This window comes from Adiantum capillus-veneris, chromosome 7 (assembly GCF_014529385.1).
Source record: "Adiantum capillus-veneris isolate H3 chromosome 7, ASM1452938v2, whole genome shotgun sequence".
NCBI classification, from domain to species: Eukaryota; Viridiplantae; Streptophyta; class Polypodiopsida; order Polypodiales; family Pteridaceae; genus Adiantum; species Adiantum capillus-veneris.
Window position 1 is genome coordinate 132,284,716 of NC_140937.1, and position 21,715 is coordinate 132,306,430.

A 21,715-nucleotide genomic window follows, 5' to 3' on the forward strand; every position below is an offset into this window, starting at 1 on the left:
ATGGCCTTCCTTCTCCACACACCACTTGTGGGTTAATCTCCCATGCCACGTGGAGGCCTTGGATCATAGCAACCCTTTGGGCTTTGAAAAAAACCTTCTAAAAAAGCTTCCAGAACTTTTTTTGGGCCCTAAGATTGGGATATTGCCATTTCCTGCACCCATTTGAGATTTATATTCTATAAAGCGTCAGTGAGAGCACTCATTCTTGACTTCAAGCTTCCAAAATCTTGCTACACTTAACCTTCTTCGTGTCCTTGAACAAAGAGCCACAAAATGGCAAGAAACCATTTGACTTCTCACCATCGCTGCTCTTATCCAGCTTCAATTGGGCATATCTCCGCACTCAGAGCTCTGAGCGGCATCCTCTAACTTTTGGCTAGCTTCCAATTATTCACACTATCACTGCAAACCTTGGTGAGCTCAAAACATCTCCTCATTGCACACTTCTAGAGGCAAACAAAAAGGCACATAACTGGACCTGGCAAAACTTTAGTTGCTCATAACTTGACCATCTGGACTCCAATTGATAATCTAAAAAGACCAACATGCTCCACAAATCAAACACTTTGAAATTATCCACTCAACATAGCTCTGATCATCCATCTTTACCCATCTAATCCAGCAAGGATTTGAAAAAAACCTTTTTTCTCTAAATGCCATAACTTGAGTTGTGTATCTTCGATTGATGGGCCATTTGGACCAGCCTATAGAGCACTTTGAGGACTACCCTTGGCACTTTCATTTCAACAATTTGAACCCTTTGATCAGCCACCTTTGAGAGGTACCTTGGCAGAGCATCTTAGCCTAAAAAACCACATAAAGCATACACATCTGCAACCACATGCTTGCCCTTGCCCTTCATATTTGCTTCAGCACTTTGGTATGCACATGTAGACTCACATAGCCCTACTTTGACCCCTTCATAGCATCACCCAACTTTAGCTGCAACATCATCGCCCAACCCCCTTGTTGAGCATTTATATTCAACCATCACCATGCTTATTGAACTTTGAAAACTGAAAAACTATTAAAGAACACTAGGAGCAAACCAAAAAATTGTTACCATATGTACAAAGTCTTATTCCTCCTTCATGCCACCTCTTCTAAAGTGGGTAAACCCCTTTATAGCCAAACCACCTGGATCAAACACTTGGCATTGAGTGCACCCATCCATCTGCAACAACTCCACATAGTATTGCATCTAAGCACATATCCAACCATGCATGTAGAATGCCCATAGCATATCTTTACCACTCCAAGTATCACCCTGTATCCAACATGCTTCAAATAAAGAACCACCATGCACACCATCCTGCTCTATGTATATACATGACCCTCCCTCCTAACCATGTAAAGTGGAGTCCTCTTCAAGAGAACCTTGTGACTAATTATCATCCACTGCATAATTATACTCACAAGAATACCCTTTGAGCATGAAGGACATACACCTCTTTTGAAAGCTTGGATGAGGCCACAACCTAGGAATCCTTATCATGCACCATAGAACACACCTGTTGCATTGGAAACTCCTCCCTCATAGGCTTATTCTCCATCATCAGCTTTAGGCTTGTCTTCACACTTGTAGCATCCTCAATCCCAGCATCATCAAGGCCTTCCATCAAATCTGGATGACACGGGTATTTTAAATGAGTTACCACAACTAAGAGGTGACTAAAGGAATGAAAAATCTCTTGACTTTCTGAACGTGTTGGAAAATGTAAAAATACCTCTTCTCAACTTTCCATGAAAGTGACATACTGACATATCTCGTCAGCACCATAGATTAAGTTCTTGACTTGTTGTCATTCCTCATCTTTAGGAAATCCAACCATAACTGGTGATCAAGGCTAAAAGCTTGATATAAAAATGAAGAGACTAAACTTAATCACAACATGGTTTGCATCATGATAAGCAAACTCCAAATTAGAGAGATTGGGAACAACCACATGCACTGATACCAATGTGAGAGATTGGAGACAGACATATACACTTCTCCACCCTACCACATGTGTGTCTTGGCCCTTGGCTCTCTCTCTCTCTCTCTCTCTCTCTCTCTCTCTCTCTCTCTCTCTCTCTGTGTGTGTGTGTGTGTGTGTGTGTGTGTGTGTGTGTGTGTGTGTGTGTGTGTGTGTGTGTGTGTGTGTGTGTGTGTGTGCACGCGTGTCTGTTCATGCTTTCTATTTGTTCTAGAGACCAGGATGTGTATGTCCCCCCTCTTACCATGCTTTTCCTTCTATGTATGTGTTTGTGTGCATATTAGTACATTGGCACCAACCCCCCCCCCCCCCCCCCCCCCACACACACACACACACACACAAAGAACAAGAGAGAGAGAGAAACAGAGAGAGGAGGAGGAGGACAAAGGAAGAAACAGAATAGGAAAGAGAGAATGGGAGGTATTAAAGAATTAACTCATGCATTTTTTAGAGATCAGATGCATTGCATGAAAACATGAGCTCTCCATACTCCATGCATGATTTGGGATTTCTTGAAGGTAGTTGATAAGAATTAATTCTTTGAATTTTACTGCAAACCATGTGCTTTAGTCCCATGAATTTGTTTGCTATATTGGGATAGGACTTCCTTTTTTTTTTGCCATACTCACAATTGTGAGTAGAGAGAATTTATATCAACTTAAAAAGAATACAATTGCCCACAAGCACTACATGTGCCTTGGGGGCACTAGGGTTCCAACAAAGGCTTGTACACAAGTAAAGATACAACTCTTGAGTGTTTCAATCATCTCAGTGCATGAGTCCAATCTTCATCCTTATACACTGACCCCCTTCTAGCTCCAACACCATGGATGAGCTTAGTGCTCATGCGCACAATATCATCAAAACAAGCTACTGCTAGCTTGGCCTCAAAGACTAGAAGACTAGACTTCGACCTGATTCCAATAGCAAAATCTAGTAATCTAGGTGCACACCAAAATGGCATGGCTTTGGAATCCACGCTCTCCCAAGATTGGGTCATCAGTAAAGAAAATTGTCTTCCAAGTTCTCCGTACCCATTTTCACACTTTAGAGGCCAGCCCTCGTGAACTAGGGCACATGATGAATATATGAAGGGGGTCTTCGGAGGTTGACCTATAGCCAAAGCAGGTATCAAAGTCAGCCCTCTAGTTTGCAGCTTAATACCAGTAGGCAAGGCTCCCCATAGCACCTTCCAGATGAATATCTTCATGTATTATGGCCATTGAGTCTCCCAAATGTCCTTAACACTCTTTTGCCATTGCTCTTCAGACCAGTTTTTCTTCCAAATTTTGGTGAGTGGGACGAGCCAATCCGCTTTTTATATCAGTACATTATAGGTATTATGTGTCTTGGGAAGCGCAAACACTCTATCCTTCGGCCAATGCAAGGCTCTCCAATCAAGTTCTTCTCCATTAACAGGTGGAGATGAGATTGCAAGCACTTCCAAGAGTCTACCGATCAGAAGCCTTTTGTACATACCCAAGTTATGTTGCATCACTACAAGCTCCACATCCTTCCAGCAAAAGCTCCTATCATCCCAACGATGAGAGAGGTTAGAAATTCCTTTGTCGTTTGACAAGTGTGCAGCAAATAGCAGAGCCTAATGATCCACATAAAAGTGAAACAATTTTTCCACTAGATCATGTCTAAATCTAGCACTACAAACCTTGCCCAATGCTTCTTTTTCATTTGTGGAATACCCTTGTTCAGCCACACCGAACCTGCGACTTGCTAAGTAGACTGGTGGATAGTATGTCTTCCCATCAGGCTGGGCCAATTAGCCCCCAACGCCATTCCAAATGCATCAACATTGTACATGGAAAATGACACCCCAATTTGGTTGGCGAAGAATTGGCTTCCTGCTCATCGCATCTTTTAAGCATTTAAAAGTTTTCTCACATTCCGTGGTCCAGATAAACTTCTTTCCTTTCTGAGTCGGTTCATACAAAGGAAGAACTTTTGCTACAAACATATGGATAAACTGTTTGTAGAAGTTGACATATCTCAGAAAAGTGCTCAGTTCAACAGTTATTGTTGGCGCTCTAACTTGTTGAACACACTTATCATTGGCCATTTCAATACCATTTCTGGAGACACTGTGTCCTAGACATTGGAGAGGGGGAATGGGGGAACACGCCCGGCACAAACACAAAGGCCTCTCTATAGCTCAGGGTATCCACAGCACCCCTATCCTCTAGGGAAACACCTTCAAACACACAACTCACACTAGCAGACCATCGCCTGCTCCATTGCCACTGCTCACACACTCCACAAGACCACCACACAACGCACACATGTTGCCATGGCCTGTCTCCACCCTTACACACACACACAGCCGCTCAATCTCACTCTCACTCAAACACTGTCAGTCCAGGGGGGGGCACACTTCCACACAGCCGGCACCGAGAAGAACCATGAAAGCAGGAGAAAGAGAAGGGGAGAAGGGGAAACAACAGTAAGACGAGGCGACAATGACTCGATTGCACTCCACAAAACACCTATACAAACTCACACTGCCATCACTATGGCCATTTACACAAGGAAATACAAAGGGCTTTGACAGGCACACTCCTCTCTCCAAAAGCTCCACTTTGGAGGCTTCCAAACGGCCCAAAAGCCAAAAAAAACTAAGCCAAAAAGCCCCTCATTTGATTAATTTGACTTTTATAGGGGGGGTCTTCAATTTGGGAAAATTGCTCCTTAATTGGTCCATATGGCACCCATTTTTGGTATCTTTTGGGCAGGGGGGCGCCGCCTTACTGCTTTCTTTCTCTCTTTTGCACTTGGGGGGGGGGGGGGGGGGGGGGGGGGGGGCATTAGAGACGTCGCTATTGCCCCTTGATTTCCTCATTTTTTTATTTTTTATCCCTCCATTTTTTCCCCTTTTGGAGCTTAACCTTGCACTGCCCTTTTTTTGGTCTCACTTTGATCCGACATTCTCCAACCCTGTTTTCTCTCTCCTCTTCTTCGGTCCTAGCCTTTCACCTCGCCTTTGCCCTGGCTTGCCCCTACTTGACTGGCTTTGAAACTGGCCTCCATGGTCTCTCTTTTTTATTTCTTCAATTGGGCGTCCGGTCAGCTTCTCCTTGCTTTCACCTTTATTTGGATGGCTTTGAAATGGCTCCCTTGCACTCGGTCCATATGGCTGCCCTCAAACTCTCTCCCCCTCTCTATGCTTAACCTCCGTGGGACCCCTCCCCTTGCCTAACCAATAGCGATGTCGCTATTGGTGGGGGGGAACCCTTTCTCCAAAAACTTGGGGTCCTAAGGCCACGGGATCACCCCTTAACCGGGCAGCCTCGCCACGTCAGTACCATCGCCACCTTCGCCAGCGCGTCACCGGCGCATGGTGCCTCCGCCAGTTTCCTCGCCCACAACAACTGCGAGTGTGCCCATTGGCCGCCTCGCGCCGCACGCAGAACCACCGCCACCACAGCAGCGCCCGCAAGGGCCCGCCATAGCCAAGAGCTCACGAAGCTCGTGCTCCCCACTTTCCACCACACATTCTCAAAAGGCCCAATGGCCTAGCCTTTATTCATCACTGCCAAACACACTCCCACCTGTGCATATGGGTTTAACTGGGGCCACATAGCAGCCCCTCCTTCCAAGGCCCTCACGCTCCAAAAATACATATATAAAAAAACCCCTCTTCTAGCCTTCTTCTCCTGGCCTCTATAATATGCTCCTTGGTCGGAACTCCGTGCCGTTAAGCCATGCCTAAACTTTACTGTATCGGTCCCGGGGATGGGAAAGTCTCCCCGCACTCCAATCCTTCTGAGCTCGCTTTCCGAGGCCGTCAAAAAAACAGAAATGCGTCTGCATGCACTCAACTGCCAAATGCCCCCAATTTAATTTTGTCGTTTCCTGGTGACCAAGTGTCTGTTTGACGAACTGTTGATTCGTGCTAGCTCCGCATTATGCGCACTACCATTGAGAACCTTGGCGAGGCCAAAAAACTGCCACCTGGCACATCCTCCAATGCGGTCAAATGAGTATAGACCCGACCCCCGGAAAATCTTCAACTGACCATATCTTGCTATCCACAGCTCCGATTCGCAATCCGAGAAAAAGCATGCTCCATAACTCAAGCACTACACACGTATACGCTCACACCTGCCTGGGCCACCTGTCCCCAGCTACCCTATCCGTCGGGGATCTGCTACACACTTCAACTGTAAACTGCAATATCTTGAGCACCGGGGCTTTGTTTGATGAGCCGTCTGGACCGGCTTCTAGAGCACACTGAATACTACATTCTAGGACACTGAGTTGGCATTTTGGACACCTTGACTTTCCACCCCATCTGGATCATTCCACAGCACTTTTGGCCTAAAAAACCGCTTCAAACATACATTCTGCTACTCTTTGGCTGCCAAGGGCGTTGGTACCTGCCCTAGCCTTCTGCACTGCATTCACATGCTGCCTCTGCCTGGCATTGACCATCTCCTAGCTCGGACCAACTTTGGTTGTACCATCATTGCCCACCCCCTCGTTGAACATTTATGTTCAACCACACATGGCCTTATTACACTAAAAAACTGCACACCAAAAACAGACTCTTTGTACACAGCAAAATCACCTAACATATGTACACCACTCGCACATGCTCCCTGCCGTCTTTGCTCATGCGGGTTGCCCAACCCCCTGCTTTATTTGTCATCACCCTCTTGGGTCAAACACCTTGCATTGGTCTTCTCCATCCACATGCAACACCCTCGCATAGTGCTACAATAAGGCACACACCCAACTGCATATCCAAACTCTCAACATCATACCTCTACCACTCCAAGCACTCCTTGGCAAACTGCCCACTCGCAACAAACCACCTTCAAGAACACCAAATAGAGAACCTTCGTGCTCACCATCCAGCTCGATCAACACTCGTGACCTCCTGACTCGCCCTCCCATCCATGTAAAGATAGATCCTCGTCTAGCAGATCATGTACCTGCTCAACAACACACTGCACAACTACCTTGATTAGCATTCCCTTCAACCACCACTCACAGACCTCCTTACAAAGCTTGGACACCGCCCTGGAGTCCGGATCACCTGTCATAGAGGGCACCAACTACATAGGAAGCACCTCCTTCTTTAACTCTGCTCTACCCTTCTCACCTGTCATGAACTCAATTCCAGCATCGTCGAGCTCCTCCTCGTCAATTGGCCCTTCAAAGTCGATAAGCACCACCTGCTTGTCCGTTTCAACCACCTGCTCTTCTACTGTTGCATCATCAATCTCTGCCAAGGAAGAGAGAAACTCGTTCTCTACCGCATCCTCCTCATTCTCTCCCATAGGTACAACTGCTTCACACCTCTTAGCAAAACTTTGCACTTGCTGCGCCACTATGGCCACAGGCGTCACACTGGACCACAAATGACTTCCTAAGATCTGGCAACACAATGACTGGACCTGAAGTCATCTTTTCCTTTAAGAGATTAAAAGCTGAAATCTCTTTCTGTATCCATCTAAAGGTGACTGCCTTCTTTTGAAGAGCATGTAAAGGTGAAGCAATCTCAGTGAAATTTCGGATAAACGTTCTATAATAGGAGCATAGTCCCAAGAAACTTCGGACATCGTGCACCGTCTTCAAATCTGGCCATGACTTGATCGCTTCAACTTTTGCAGGATCCATTCTGACACCATCCTTTGAGACAATGTGTCCCAGAAAGTGAATCTCTTCCAAAAAAAACTCACTTTTCTTTGCGTTGATGAGCAACCTATGACTGCGTAGCTCTTTGAACACAATGGCCAAGTGATGCCTATGCTCCTCTTCATTGTTTGAGTAGACTATGATGTCATCAAAGAATGTACCAAAAAACTGCTGGTGTGGACGGAAAATTATGTCCATCATCCTATTGAACGTAGCAGGAGCATTTGTGAGACCAAAGGGCATCACTAAAAATTCGTAAAGGCCAAACGTTGTTCTAAAAGCAGTCTTGTGCACGTCCTCTGATCTAATGCGGATCTGATGGTACCCACTCTTTAGATCTATCCTGCTAAACATAGCTGCTCCTTCTAATTTGTCCAGAATATCATCAATTCTAGGTATAGTGAACCTATTCTTGATGGTATTCTTGTTTAGTGCACGGTAGTCGATGCACATACGCCATGAGCCATCCTTTTTCTGCACCAACAACACTGGAGAACAGAATGGGGATGACCTGGGCTGAATCAGTCCCTTTTCTAACAGCTCCTGTACTTGGCCCATTATCTCTTTCGGCTGAGCTGCACTAACCCTATACGGAGGCTTATTTGGTGGGCTACTGCCTGGCACCAAATCTATCGCATGGTCCTCGGGTCTCTCTGGCGGTAATTGAGACGGTAATGAATCGAAAAAACAGTCACTATACTGTTGTAAAAACATTGACCTTTCTTTATCAAGCACATATAAATTGGATTCATCACAATCTGACACTTCACGTGCAAAAACCAAGTACGCAGAAAGATGTTTTTCATTACAGAAGTAATAGCAGAAGCTGATACAGTGGGAATAGACTCCCCTTTAAGCTTTACATCCAGAATGTGAGTCTTTCCCCTCCTCTGCACAGTGATCTTTTTGTTGTAGGCATCCATGATTCCCTGTACACGAAACAACCAAGGAATACCTAACAACACATCACATCCGTCCAGTGGCATGATGTAAAATTCTTCAACATCTACATAGGACTGGATATGTAGGCGCAACTTTCCGATGATGGGTGTCACAGCCTCTGTATGGCCAGGACATGCCAAACTTGCCTCTGCTATATATCCCATCTCTTCAGGTCTGATTCCCAACTTTCAAGACAATTCTGGGGAAATGAAATTGGCTTTGGCACCTGGATCAAAGAAGATAAGCATTGTTTGATCCCTGACCTTTCCCCATGCTCTGCAAAGCTCACTTGCATCTGAATTTGGCTTGTCGCCCACCATATCTGGCACTAGACCAGCCATGGGCTTCTTTCCTTTCTTGTCCTCCTTGTCTTCAGAATCAGCTGGCCTTTTCTTTGTAGGACAATTGTAAGCAATGTGGCCAGGCTGCTCACAGATGAAGCATTTGTTCTCTGACCTCAGGACCTTCTTTTGCTCTTCCGACTTGCTAGGAAAACGTCTTTTCCATTTCTTTGTTGGGCCCTTTTCTGATTCAGCCGTAGCTTTGTCTTTCCCTGCGTTGGCTGGCTCCAAAGTCACTTTCGGAGCCTCCTTGGGAACATACTTCTTCGCTGAATTTTTCTTGGCTCATCCTTCCTTGACGCCAGTATTGAATTCATAATCTTCTCCCTTGAGCAAACCATTGCCAGTGTTTGCTACCTCGATGAGCTGCGTCAAAGTAGTGACTTTGGTCTTCGTGCAGTATTTTCTCAATCCTTTGGGTACGCCACAACAGTATTTTTCAATCTGTTCTGTCAATGGCACAAACCTATAGGAAGTTACTGGAAGTAGAGCTTTCCAAAACTTCCGATTGTAGTCATCGAGATTCTTGCAAGTGGCAGCATTAAGCTGGTGCCATTCTGTCATGACATCTGCTTCAAAGTCATCAGATAACCATGTTGTTGCAAAAATCTGCTTGAAGTAAATCCATGTGCACGGAGCTTGCCCTTGTAGCAATAAAGTTGTCCACCATTGTCCCGCATTCCCTGTCAAGAAAGTGGCTGCCTTGCGGACCTTTCAAGCCTCTGTAAAGTTTCCCCCTGCATAGGCCTTGTCAAACTGCTGGAGGAATGAGAGATCATTATCATCAAACCCTGTAAAGGTCGTGAATGTCACACCTTTGCCACCTTCTTTGTACGGAGTTGGCCTCTGCATGTTCTCCGTCAAGTGTACAGGTGTTTCCATTGACTGTGCAGTATGAATCACCTGTGCTCGAGCCTTAACAGGCTTTTGAATATGATCCAGTGACCCAACTTGCTGAGACGGAAGAGGAGGTTGCAGAAAGGCTAAAAGCCTCGGGTTCTGCATTACTTGTGTGAACATAGCCACAGCAATAGCCAACTGGGTCCTGAATATATCATCATCCGTCTGTGGTGGTCTTGAGGACTCACCCACTTCATGTGTCTGTTGACCCTGTGAAGAGGAAACCTCTTCAGTCACATCATCTGGTCTGTCAACCATAATCGCAATTCCCTATGTCTGGTCTATGATCCCCTGTGTCTTCAAGCCCAAACTGACCAAGGCTCACTTCTATGGGAAAAAGTGATTTAATCCCGGCAATGGAACCATGAAACCGGCCTGTTAACTTCAAAAAGGGCGGTAGACTTTAGACTTAAACCTTATTTGCTTTCACCCAGTTAATTTGTCGCCCACTTTACCTGTACTTTCAAGACACAACAAAGGGGAGAGGGATACAGGCTGCTAGATTGCACCTGTATGAGAAGACCGACACCAGATTGGCCCCTAACTTAGGCGCCCCTTTCGGTATTTCTTTATTGTTTATAAGAGGGAATAAACGTTGTGGTTCCCTACAAGCTGCCCCGCACAAACTTGGCTGAATTTCAACTGTTCCGGCCCGATTTCCGCAGCATAACTGTACTAGGACCCTTCACAGTCAGTATTCCCACGCATTGAATGACTTTCCCGACGCATACGGGCACTTTGCAAAACCTGGCGAGAATCTGCAGCACGCTGAATTCTCTGTTTTCAGCCTCGAAAATGCGCCAGATCACCCGTACAGCGGTCCCCTCGCATCCCCGAACCTCCTGGGGGTATTAGGGACCGTTTAGGCCAAAACCCTAAACCTGCAAAAATACACAGCATGCTATAATTTACTGTTTCGGGCTCCATTTCGCGTGCCGATCGCATCCGTAGCAAGTCCTCGAGCTCCCACACCTGTAGGGCTACTTGCCCTTTGAATCGGACGAGATTTCTGGCGTGAAACCTCTCCGAATTCACCTGTACCTGTGGGGGATTAGCCGCTAGCTAATCCTATACTTGTGCAAGAGGCTCTTGCCTCGGCAATCGCGCATGAACCCACACAACTGTACATTGGTCAATTGAAAAGCCCACTAGAGGGGCAAAACATACTACCATAGGGGAGAGAGAGGGCAGTGCGTAGCGTGCAAGGCATCACTCCTGGCACCGCACTGTACATAAGAGGGAAAGGAAGCACTCCATAGCTCTCAACCTGTGACCAAAATCTGCAAATGAGCCTCTCCCAGCTTAAAATTCAGCGCCACCTTCTCTTGCATGAGGAAAGTGCACCAGAATGTGCCACTTAGCGCATTTACAAGCATTTTTCCGTTTCGGGGTTGCCGCCTAAAAATCTCCCAACCGGTTGCCCAGTTGACTTCACGGAAGAGTAGGAAAATGTTCTCCTTGTCAGTCCGGAGGTAATGACGCAAACACATTTTCAGGTCCCAAAATAGCAGTTCCCTAAATTTTAGGAGATGCTGCCATTGTATCTTTCTAGGTCATCTGACCCCCTTTGTACACTGCAGCCACACCCAAAACTAAAATGTAGCCTCTGTAGCAAAGGATTCCACTTTGGCTAGTCAATGACCCCACTTTGGCTAACCATAGTCTTTGTCCAACCTTGGTGCTCTCTTGCCCTCAGGCCTAGACTCCCTCTGGAAAGTTCCACACTAGCTATGCAATGCAGGGCAGTTAGATTTCCCGAGGGGTGTTTCCAAAAAGTGAAAGTAAATAAATAATAAGAAAGAAATCAACAAAAAGGATAGATAGTAGTCACACGCTGGTGACAGACTCCCTATAAGAGCCACCAATAGACCTATGATGTGCTACAAATGTGGGTATTATGTGCACTACCAAACTATGTTCCATGTGCTCAAGAGTGCACCTCCTCATAGAAATTGTCGGGATGTCAAAGACCACTACACCCAAGCTTGTCCAAAGAAGAGGTCTTCATTATTGATCAAAATGATCACTATTCTTCCAAGTGCGTTATCCTCGTCATTTGTAGGTGTGAGTTGAACTTCTCATAGCACGTGTTTTTATCCTTTTGTAGTATTCATGTAAGTGAAACTTCTACTTGCACGACACAGTGGATAAAAAATACATACCAACCACAAATCCAACCAAAACAAAACATGCGAGTTGGCCAACTGAGGAGATGAATAATGAATGCTCAACTTGTACAATGGTTGTGTCTTCGATGTTGCTAATGCATTGCAACAAATTTAGAGATGCTGACATTTGTGGACGGTAGATACCATGTGGTTGGCCCATCAATAGAGACACTAGCCAAATGCATCGCCCAAGGCAAGCCATCAATAACAAGGTCAATAGCCAACCAAAGAAGAAGAAACCATACAAGGCACACCAATCTTTCAGCGCCATAATATTGAGAAAGGTAACGTGATAGTGAACATGAAAAGGTAAACACATTATAATGTTACTAGTGAGGAAGAGAACGTGTTGGTACAGCCAAAGTTGGTCGAAGCTAGGAGGTGGTCTATGCCAGGCAAAGGCGGCAGGCAAATGCAGTGCAGAAGACTAGGGCAGGTGCCAAGGCCCTAGCAGCTAAAGGGTAGCGGGAATGTATGCTTAAAGCGGCTTTTTAGTCCAAAAGTGCTGCGGGATAGTCCAGATTGGATGGCAGATGAAGGTGTTTGAAATGCCAAATCAGTGTCATAAAATGTAGTTCTCCGCGTGCTCTAGAAGCAGATCCAAATGGCTCGTCCAACAGAGCCCCGGTGTGCAAGATGCTTAAGTTTAAAGCTGGAGTGTGTAGCAGATCCCCGACGGACAGGGCAGGGGGGGATTGCGAATACATGTGTAGTGCTCGAGTTGTGGAGCATGCCGGTCTTCTCGGATTGCGAATCGGAGCTCTCATTAGCAAGTTAAGGTCGATTGAAATTTTCCCGTGGGCCGAGTCTAAGCCCACTTGGCGGCAGTGGAGGATGTGCCATTTGGCATCTTTTGGGCCTCGCCAAAGTTCTCGGTGATAGTGTGCATCATGTGGAGCCAACAAACCGTCGGAGTGTCAATCAGGTACTCGGTCAGCACGATACAGCAGTTCAAATGTGAGGGCCATTACTCGAGAATGCAGTGACAGATGTCTTTTCTTGTTTTTCGCGACCTTGTTGGGAGGGCCTCGAAAAGTCGAGAAGTGAAGGGGATTATGTTGAAGCAAGCCGTCTATACAAGCTTTTGGCCAGGCTTTGCGGCATGGTAGTCTGGTACGGGAGCAAGATATAAGAGCAGAGAGAAGAAGGCCAAAAAAAAGGGGTTTTTAACATATATTTTTAAAGGAGTTTTTTTGTGAGCTTAAGAGGCCATTGGCCAGTGTGACTGCCACGTGGCGTCACTTGGTCCCACATGCGCAAGCCCTGCTGACAGATGGGGTCTATAAGACCTAGAATCGGCGCCCTTTTTATGTATCCAAACGGGGACTACCCCTCTCGTGATGGTTAGCGATGGCGTAGCTCTAACGGGCTCTGTGTTGGCGGCGCCAGGGGCACTGGGCGGTGTTGAGATCGGTGGTGGCCCGGCGCAAGTGGCGCGCGCTGGCGAAGGCGGCTATTTGGCATTGATGACGTGGCGGCCTCGGAGCAGTTGGTCCCGCCACCCTTGGGAGCCCCCCGTTTTTTAGAGGAGGATCCCCCCCCCCCCCCCCCCCCCCCCCCCCCAACCCAAATAGCGACCTCACTATTGCAAGCTTGGGGAGGGGTCCCATGACAGGATGGAGCAATCGGGGGCAAGTGTAAAGGGGTGGACCCCCTTCAAGGCAAAGCAACCAAAGGCCGGCCAAACAAAGAGGGAGGCGGGACCAAAGAGAAGGGGAGAGGAGAGAGAAAAAAAGAAATAAATGGCAGGAGGAGTCGAATAGAGAGAGAAAGAGTCAAAGTTAGACCATAGAGCAGTGCTCACAAAGGGGTAAAATAAAATGAAAGGTAAAAATAAAAAATGAAAAAATCCAAGGAGCAATAGCGACATCGCTAATGCCCCCCCAAAGAGCAAAAGAGAGAAGAAAAGAGCAAATAGAGCAAAGTGGTTCCCCCTTCCAAAAAATGCCAAATCAAGGTGCCACGTGGACCAATTAAAGTGTAAATTCCCAAATTAAAGGCCTCCCCTATAAAAGTCAAAATTGAATCAAATTAGGGGCTTTTTCCTGGCTTTTTGGATACCATTTGAAGCCTACAAAGTGGAGTTCTCAAGCAAGCTAGCCCCTTTGTAACTTTTTCTTGAAAATGGCCATGGTGATGGCAGTGCAAGCCAGTGTACATGTTTTTTGAAGTGCAATCAAGCCACCGTTGCCTCCACTTGCTGTTGTTTCCCCTTCACCCCTTCTCTTTCTCCTGCTTTCATGTTTTCCCTCGGTGCTGGCTGTGTGGATGTGTGTGCCCCCCCGGACCGACGGTGTTTTGTGTGAGAGAGCGAGATTGAGTAGTTGTATGTGTGTGTGTGTGTGTGTGTGTGTGTGTGTGTGTGTGTGTGTGTGTGTGTGTGTGTGTGTGTGTGTGTGTGTGTGTGTGTGTGTGTGTGTGTGTAAGGGTGGAGACAGGCCGTGGTAGTAGGTGTGCGCTGTGTTGTGGATTTGTGGAGTATGTTAGCAATGAAAATTGAGCAGGCAGTGGTCTGCTAGTGCAAAGTGTTTCTTTGAAGGTGTTTTCCGAGAGGACAGGGGTGATGTGGATACCCTGAGCTATAGAGAGGCCCTTGTGTTTGTGCCGGGCGTGTTCCCCCATTCCCCCTCTCCATCTTTTGGTGCCCCCACTGAGGAGCACACTGAGTGCTCCCAGTTAATCGAAAAGAAACGGTTTTTTGCGTTGGAAGTCATAGCAGCTAGAAGCTATGGACCGATTTTCACAGGCGAAGAGAGCTCTGATGAGTGGATGTCGGATTTCGAGTTGTATATGCTATCGTTGCGTATGCCAAACGAAGATAGCAAAATGCAGACTTTTTCTTTGGTGATGCGTGGTAGAGCTAAAGCATGGTACGAAGCGTTGGAAGGTGAGCCGAAGCAAGCATGGCCGGCTCTATGGGCGAGGTCTCTTCACGACTTTCGCAAGGAGGCTTCCCCAGTCGAGATGGATGCAAAGCTGAAGGCGCTTAAGCAAGATGTAAGTGAAGAATTCAATCTGTTTTTGGGTCATTTTGAAGAGTGTTGGGCAGAGCTAGCGGCAGCCATGCAGTTGGCTAATGGAGATTATTTCAAGCTAGACAAGTTCATGGCGTGTTTGCACCCCAAGATGAGAGAAAAAGTTGATTTCGAGAGTCCAGAGAATTACAATGATGCAGTAGCGATTGCCCGATCAAAAAGCAGAAAAATAAAGAAGAAGATAGAGCAGGGCGTGTTAGGCTACAAGACCATGGCCCATGTTCAACCGTAGAGTCCGAGAGAGGTGCACATGAAGAAAATCATGGAAACCGACGTGTAGCTGCTGTGCCGCAAAATTGGGTGCGCACGGTGCAAGATTTGTCCGAGCAAATGCAAGAGTTGCGGCTCAATGTCATGGATAGAGGACAGCCAAGAGGAGCTAGGGACAGGGCAAGGCCACTACCAGGTAGGTGCTACAATTGCGGAGAAGAAGGACACTATGCACCCGATTGTCCTCAACCACAAAGAGAGAGAGAGAGAGAGAGAGAGAGAGAGGAGGTATCTACCCACTGTTTGGTAGAGGTCGAGGGCAAGGACAATACAATGGTCCAAGAGAGCAAGCGGTGGAGAATCCTATGCAGCCGGCTCCGCAAAACGGAGGTGAGGTCCCAAGAGTAAACATCATAGGGGTGGATAATCCGGATGCGAAGTTTTGGCCAATAATAGGGCAAGAGCTGAGAGAGAGACGGAGACAAAGCGGGAAACTAGAGCTCACAAAGGCAAAGAGAAGGTGTACGAAGGTAGAGAGCAGCCCGAGCCTAGCAAAAGAAGGAGGCGTCGCAAAATCAAGCAAGCGGATTTCTAGTTAGGGCGTGGCTATCCCGAGTACAACCTAGTGAGTGACGTTCAAAATCAAAAGGCAAACATTACTTTTGGCCATCTGTTAGCTTTAAATCCAAGGTTAAGAAGACAGTGGTCCACAAGTGTTAGCACCAGGCTGCCAAGAGCTAAGGGAAACGTACAAGCAGTGCAAAACATGGTAGGTAGCCCCACAAACGTTCTTCTGTTGGTGGATGCGATTATAGAGAAGAGGATGCGGGTACAAGCCTACATAGACGGTGGAGCACAGGTTTGTGTCATGACAGAAGAAGCCATGAAAGAGACGAGAGTCAAGGCAATAGTCAAGTCAAATGTGCGCATGAGGATGACTAACCATACTAAAGCCACGTGTCTCGGTGTGACGCAATATGTAAAGGTCAAGGTGATGGGGATAGAGTGCCTGATAGACTTTTTCGTGATGAAGGCAGGGAATAATGCTTATCCAATCATTTTGGGTAGGCCATGGCTTTTGGCGATAGGAGCAAAGCAGGATTCGGAGACAAAGTATTCACTTTGCCTGACAAAGAGAAAGGCATACAAATTGTGCTTGATTTGAAGACCAAGGAGAGCATTTCTCGTCCTATGGAAGTTAAAGATGAGGGCGACACGACGAGCTACGAGTACGAGACAGAGACGGGCTATGATGAAGGCTATACGAGCACAGAGGAAGAGGAGAGCGAGGATGACATGCTGAAGATAGATGCAGACTTATTCGGGGTCACCATAGACAACTCCCCACCTAAAGAAGAAGAGATGCAACCCCAAGCTCATGGTTTGAGCATAGAGGAGGTGTCAAGCATGTTGAGCAAAGATTTAACCAGAGGTGAAAAGAAAGGTTATATTCAACTGTGTGAGTCCTATCCAAATCTATATGCGACGGAGTGCAAGCATTTGTAAGGTGCAAAGGGGATGGAGCACAAGATTGTTCTTAAGGAGGGACATAAACCTAAAGCACAGAAGCTAAGAAGACTAGGGGAAATCCAAAAGGAAGCCCTTTGGCAGGAGATCAATAAGCTACTGGATGCACACATCATATTTCCTGTGACAGAGTCAAAGTGGGTCTTGCTAGTGGTTATAACCCCTAAGAAGAATGGGAAATGGAGAGTGTGTGTCGACTACAAGCCATTGAATGCCGCGACCAAGAGAAATCACTATCCATTGCCGTTGGTACAGCTGAAGATGGTCAGCTCATGGAAATGCTAGGAGCAAGTGCATGAAGCTTTGCAGGAGGTTATCTGAATACTTGGGCACGTACTAGATGTAGTTGGGAACAGGTGTTCTTGTGATGTGTATGACAAATGTGATATGTTGATGGTCGAGTCATGGATTTGAGCTCTATTGGTCGGGATGCCTCAAGTGCAAGGACTATTGATATTTTTGGTGGCTTTTGATATGATGTGTGGTTTGGGTGTTACGGCTTGCCCTGTGCAGCTCTTGAGGGGAAGCTATGCTTGATCGGTGGACGAGATCAACCAGCTTCAAGTTGGTGATGATCGTGGCGGTCGTCATCTCTTTTGACTAGGATCGATCGGGATCTCGCCGAAGGGGAACTACCATCATAAAGACATATGTGCATGATTGGTATCGAAACTCTGATGCCTATCACCAAGCACAGCGTTGGCATCAACATACCAGGGGTCACCTTGCGCGGGAATGCTAGCCAAATCATTTATTTTTTTTAAGAACACCTATGCTTTTTTTAAAGACCTGCAGACAGTAGACGAGCAAAGCAAAAAGGAGATGTTGCCAGGAGGATGGCGGGCTGCAGTTCATGGGGAAAGTTGCACCACCTGGTGGCCATGCAAAAAGGGAGAAGGTGGCAAGGAGTTGGCGGGCGGGGCTGTCGACCAAGGGGCTCACGGGCCATGTAGAGAAGGGCGGCTCAAGGGCCCTCAAGGGATGGCCGCTAGCGTGCTGGCCATAAACTGTCGGGGTCAAGAGCTCATGGGGAGGTGTAAAGGCTGTAGGTGGCTACCTTGAATGGGGGGCCGGCTACAGAAGGAGAGGGCTGCAGCGTTGCGCCATTAAAGAGGAGAGCTGAGCTTGGAGAGAGCCAGGGAGTCGGGGTCATCAAGGAGCTGAGGTCGTGGCAGGTGGGAGAGCTGTGCAAGAAGGAGGCCGCCATCTACTGGGTGGTGAGAGCTGTGAGGTGGCGGGGTTGTGGGCTCAAGCAGGGCCTGTTGAAGACCGGCGAGAGAGAGAGAGAGAGAGAGAGAGAGAGAGAGAGAGAGAGAGAAGAAACTCGATTACAGAAAGCAGAGACGCCAAAGAGGGGATTCTAAGAGAGCTTGTTGTGCTATAAGCAAAAAAAGGAGACTGTCAAGTACTACAAAGAGTGGACGCAAGGGTACAAGGCTGAGGTGTTGTACATGGTGTGTCTTTTGGAGGGGATGGATTCCTTCGAGCACTGTAAGCAGGGCGATCAACTACATCAGGAGGCAAGTGCTAGATGGTTGATGGTTGCATGAGAGGAGGAGAAGGCGGGTCTGCTTGGCACTGCAGTGGCACTGCAGTTGACCGAGTACTGCCAAGGGAAGAGTCACCATATCAAGTGAGCAGACTTGGGAGGTCGGCTTCAGAGGGTGGTGTCACCATAAGGAGAGGGTTGTTGTAGGAAGGCAAGGAGCCGAGAGTAGCAAATAAGGGCGCTGCTTTTGTAGCATTGTTGGCCATGATTGAGGGCCTTGGAGAGCACTGCAGATTGGGGGCACGAACATGCAAGGTGGGGCCGCTCAGAGCAGCAACCGGATGCCACCATGTAGAGGATGGAGAGAGGGGCCTACCATCTAAAGTCGAGACCTTGACTAAAAGAAAAACAGAGGGATGCCCGAGGGATATAGCAAGCAGAGGCAGGCATGGCTTGTAGCGAGCATGGGGGTTCAACTGGACAGCTGTCAAAGCACGGAGTCGATATTAGCCATTGTTGTACCCGATTTCCTTTTGCTATGCATAAGCGGATTTATGGTCTGATTGGGGTTTTTTTTTTGTGTCGGATTTGCCACCAATATTCTCGTCTATCTCGTCTTGTGCATCTTACCCGTGGTAGCGGTGGCTCCGGGATTGTGTGTATGTGTACAGAGAGGGAGGGAGAGAATGATTGAGTGAGTTTTTTTGTGTGTGGTCGAGGCGTGTGTGGTCGAGGCGTGTGTCGCCTCCCTGTGTGAGTGCATTTACAAGTTGGGAAGTTGTATGCATCCAGTGGTGTCGGGGTACGGTGGTTTGTTGGTGGGTTTATTGTTGAAGTGCTCATGTGTGAGTGTGGGTATTCGTGATTGCTCATAGACGAGTCCATGGTGTGAAGGTTGGCAAATAGTGTGCGTGTGTGTGTGATTATGCGTGGCTTGGGGTGTTGGATATCTGCTAAGCTATAGAGAGGCATCTAGTTTGTGCACTGTGTGTGTTCCCATTTCCCCCATCCCATCAGTGGTGCCCCCACTGAGGAGCTACTGCTTGCTCCTTGGTGAAGTTGAAGACGATGTTGTGGTGATACCAGTTTCAAAGAACAAGTGCTGCTAAGAAAGATGTGGTCGGGTTTTCCAACTTTTACAAGTAATAAAGATGCTGAGGTTTGGCTACACGACTATGGTCTATTTCTGCTGGAGAGTGGCTTGTCGAAAGAAGAGGGAGTGGCCCAAGCTTCCCGCTCCTGTTCATGGAAAAGCAAAGGTATGGTACGAGGGCTTGCAGGCTGAAGAAAAGCTGGATTGGAGCACATTGGAAGCGGCATTCCGAAGCCGATATGTGGCCAACATGCAGTGGAGTGAAGTGAAGCACATGATGGACAACCTAAAGCAAAGTCTTGACCGTGATTTCGAGCATTCGTGTGGGAGTTCGAGGCCATATGGAGCAAGTTTGTTAAGGTAACTGTTGTAGAGAATGCAGATTTTTTGAAGATGACCAAGTTTGTGGATTGCTTGCATGTCAAAGTGCGGGATAAAGTCGAGATAGATGGACCGGGCACGTACGAGGAGGCAGTAGCCTATGCGCAAAGCAGGACGAAGGAGCTTTTAAAGAAGCAACAAGCAAAGCAGGATCTGGCGAGTCCATTGGTACCAAGGCCAATTGCTAGGAAGAGCTTCAGGTAATCCGACCTTTTGTTGATGCACATGCGGTAGCAGCGGATAGGCGTGATGACAGAGCAGAGATGATACCATGTGGGCCTATGAGGCCTCAGCAGCTGGCAGAGAGAAGTCTACCAAGTACCGCCTGATGTGCTTGACCAAGTGACTTCCGAAAAGCAAGCAGTGGAGAAGATAGTTGAAGTGCTAAAGTCGGTGAGTTTTGTGGAGAAAGCCGAGGTGTGTTCGAGCTATAGCAGTGCCTTGGATACGGACAGCACATGGGAAACGGAGTCTGCTTTCTCAAGGTATGAGACATATGATGTTATGTATGTCGATAATTTGGTCAAAGAACAACAGGTTGCAAGTGAAGAGCCAGTTTGCGAAGACCAGGGGGTTGGGCGACCCTCTCTCGTGCATTGTGATGGCCAGGCCATGTTGACTGAAGAAAAATGTCTTGTGAAGATGATTGGGGATTCGATGAGCCGGTGGTCGATATTAATGACGAGTCACAGATTTTGGTTGCTAAAGCTATGGCGAGAATACAGGGTATGCAAGGCTTGCCTCCTTTTCCAATGATGTTTGAAGAGTCTACAGGTGAAGATATGCCAGTGTCTGCTTTGGATGATCAGTTGTCACAGGTTGGTGCCATGCTGTTGGCGGATGTGCTGCTGAAAGTTGTTTTTGCACGTGGCGTTATGTCGATTGCTACAGGTTGCCTTGCTTAAAGACAATCATGCTATGGCAAGTTCTCTAGCCGATGGCTGGGGTACACAAGATGCAGAAGATATGCAGAGTGTGCAGGTTTCTTTTGGATGTGGAGATGGTCCATGTATACAATTTTTTGAAGGGTGGTGCTATGAAGGTCTACAAGATTGGTTGGCTGACAAAGTTACAGGTGCAAAGCAAGGAATACTTGCCTATGTTTTACAGACGGATGACGATGATCAAAGCCATATTTTTTATCCAGGTGAATTTTACACTATGCTTGGGAGAGCCTATGGCTTTCCATTTGACCCTAGCACAACCTCAAGCACAGCTGTTAGGTCATATGGTGTCGCAAAACGGTATAGAGGCCGATCCCGGGAAGGTGAAGGCGTTAGTGTTAATGGAGGCGCCATCAAATGCTCAAGGTTTGGCTTTGTTTGTTCATAAGTTGAAGTATCTATCACGTTTCTTTTGGATGTTTTCGCAATATGTGCATCTTCTTCAAAAGAGGGCTTAGCAAGTGCATGGTTATGAGTGGGATGGGGAAGCTCAGGAAGCTTTTGATAGAGTCAATGAGATTTTGTGTCAGTTGCCAGCGGTGTGTCCTCCCAATCGAGAGGATGACTTTTATGTGTCTATGACGGTGGGCACGGTTCCTATTAGAGCGGTTCTACTACAAAAAGTAGGGAGAATCTACAAGCCGATATACTTCGAGAGCAGGGTGATTAGCCCAGGAGAGGCTACCTACACCGAAGCAGAGCAATGGGTGATGGCTTTGGTCTTCGCTTGCAGAAAGTTCAAGGTGCATTTGATTGTGCGTAAGTTTTTTGTGTTGACGGCTAATAATCTATTGCCAGAGGTAATACTACATTTGAAGCTAGGAAAGAGGATTATGAAGTGGGTGTTGGAGCTACAAGAGTTCAAGTTCGAGTTTAAGGTAGATCACACGAGTCGATCTCACCTAGCAGACATTCTTGTCAGCAAGGCCATCGATTTGCCGGTCTATCCAAGAGTGGCGCGAGATGAAGCTAAGGAGGAACCCGACTTGGAAGATGCTTTTACAATGTGGTTTGATGGAGCGTATCGAAGGGTAGTGCAGAAAGCAGGAGGAGGTGT

General features: G+C 47.2%; 1 long non-coding RNA gene and 1 pseudogene across 24 annotated transcripts in view; one reads left to right on the forward strand and one right to left on the reverse strand.

Moving 5' to 3' along the window:
• Positions 1–509: 509 nt before the first annotated feature.
• The window catches only part of LOC147454640 (uncharacterized), a 62,560-nt gene continuing 41,354 nt past the window's right edge, over positions 510–21,715 (reverse strand). For 8 of the 24 annotated variants that reach the window (XR_015188659.1, XR_015188656.1, XR_015188655.1 and 5 more), the window contains 2 exons: positions 1,512–1,624; positions 952–1,267 (listed from right to left, as the gene is read on the reverse strand). This is a non-coding gene — a long non-coding RNA (uncharacterized LOC147454640). The other 16 variants (XR_015188645.1, XR_015188639.1, XR_015188644.1 and 13 more) reach the window with 11 other exon arrangements.
• On the forward strand, positions 19,996–21,052 carry LOC147454641 (uncharacterized; annotated as a pseudogene).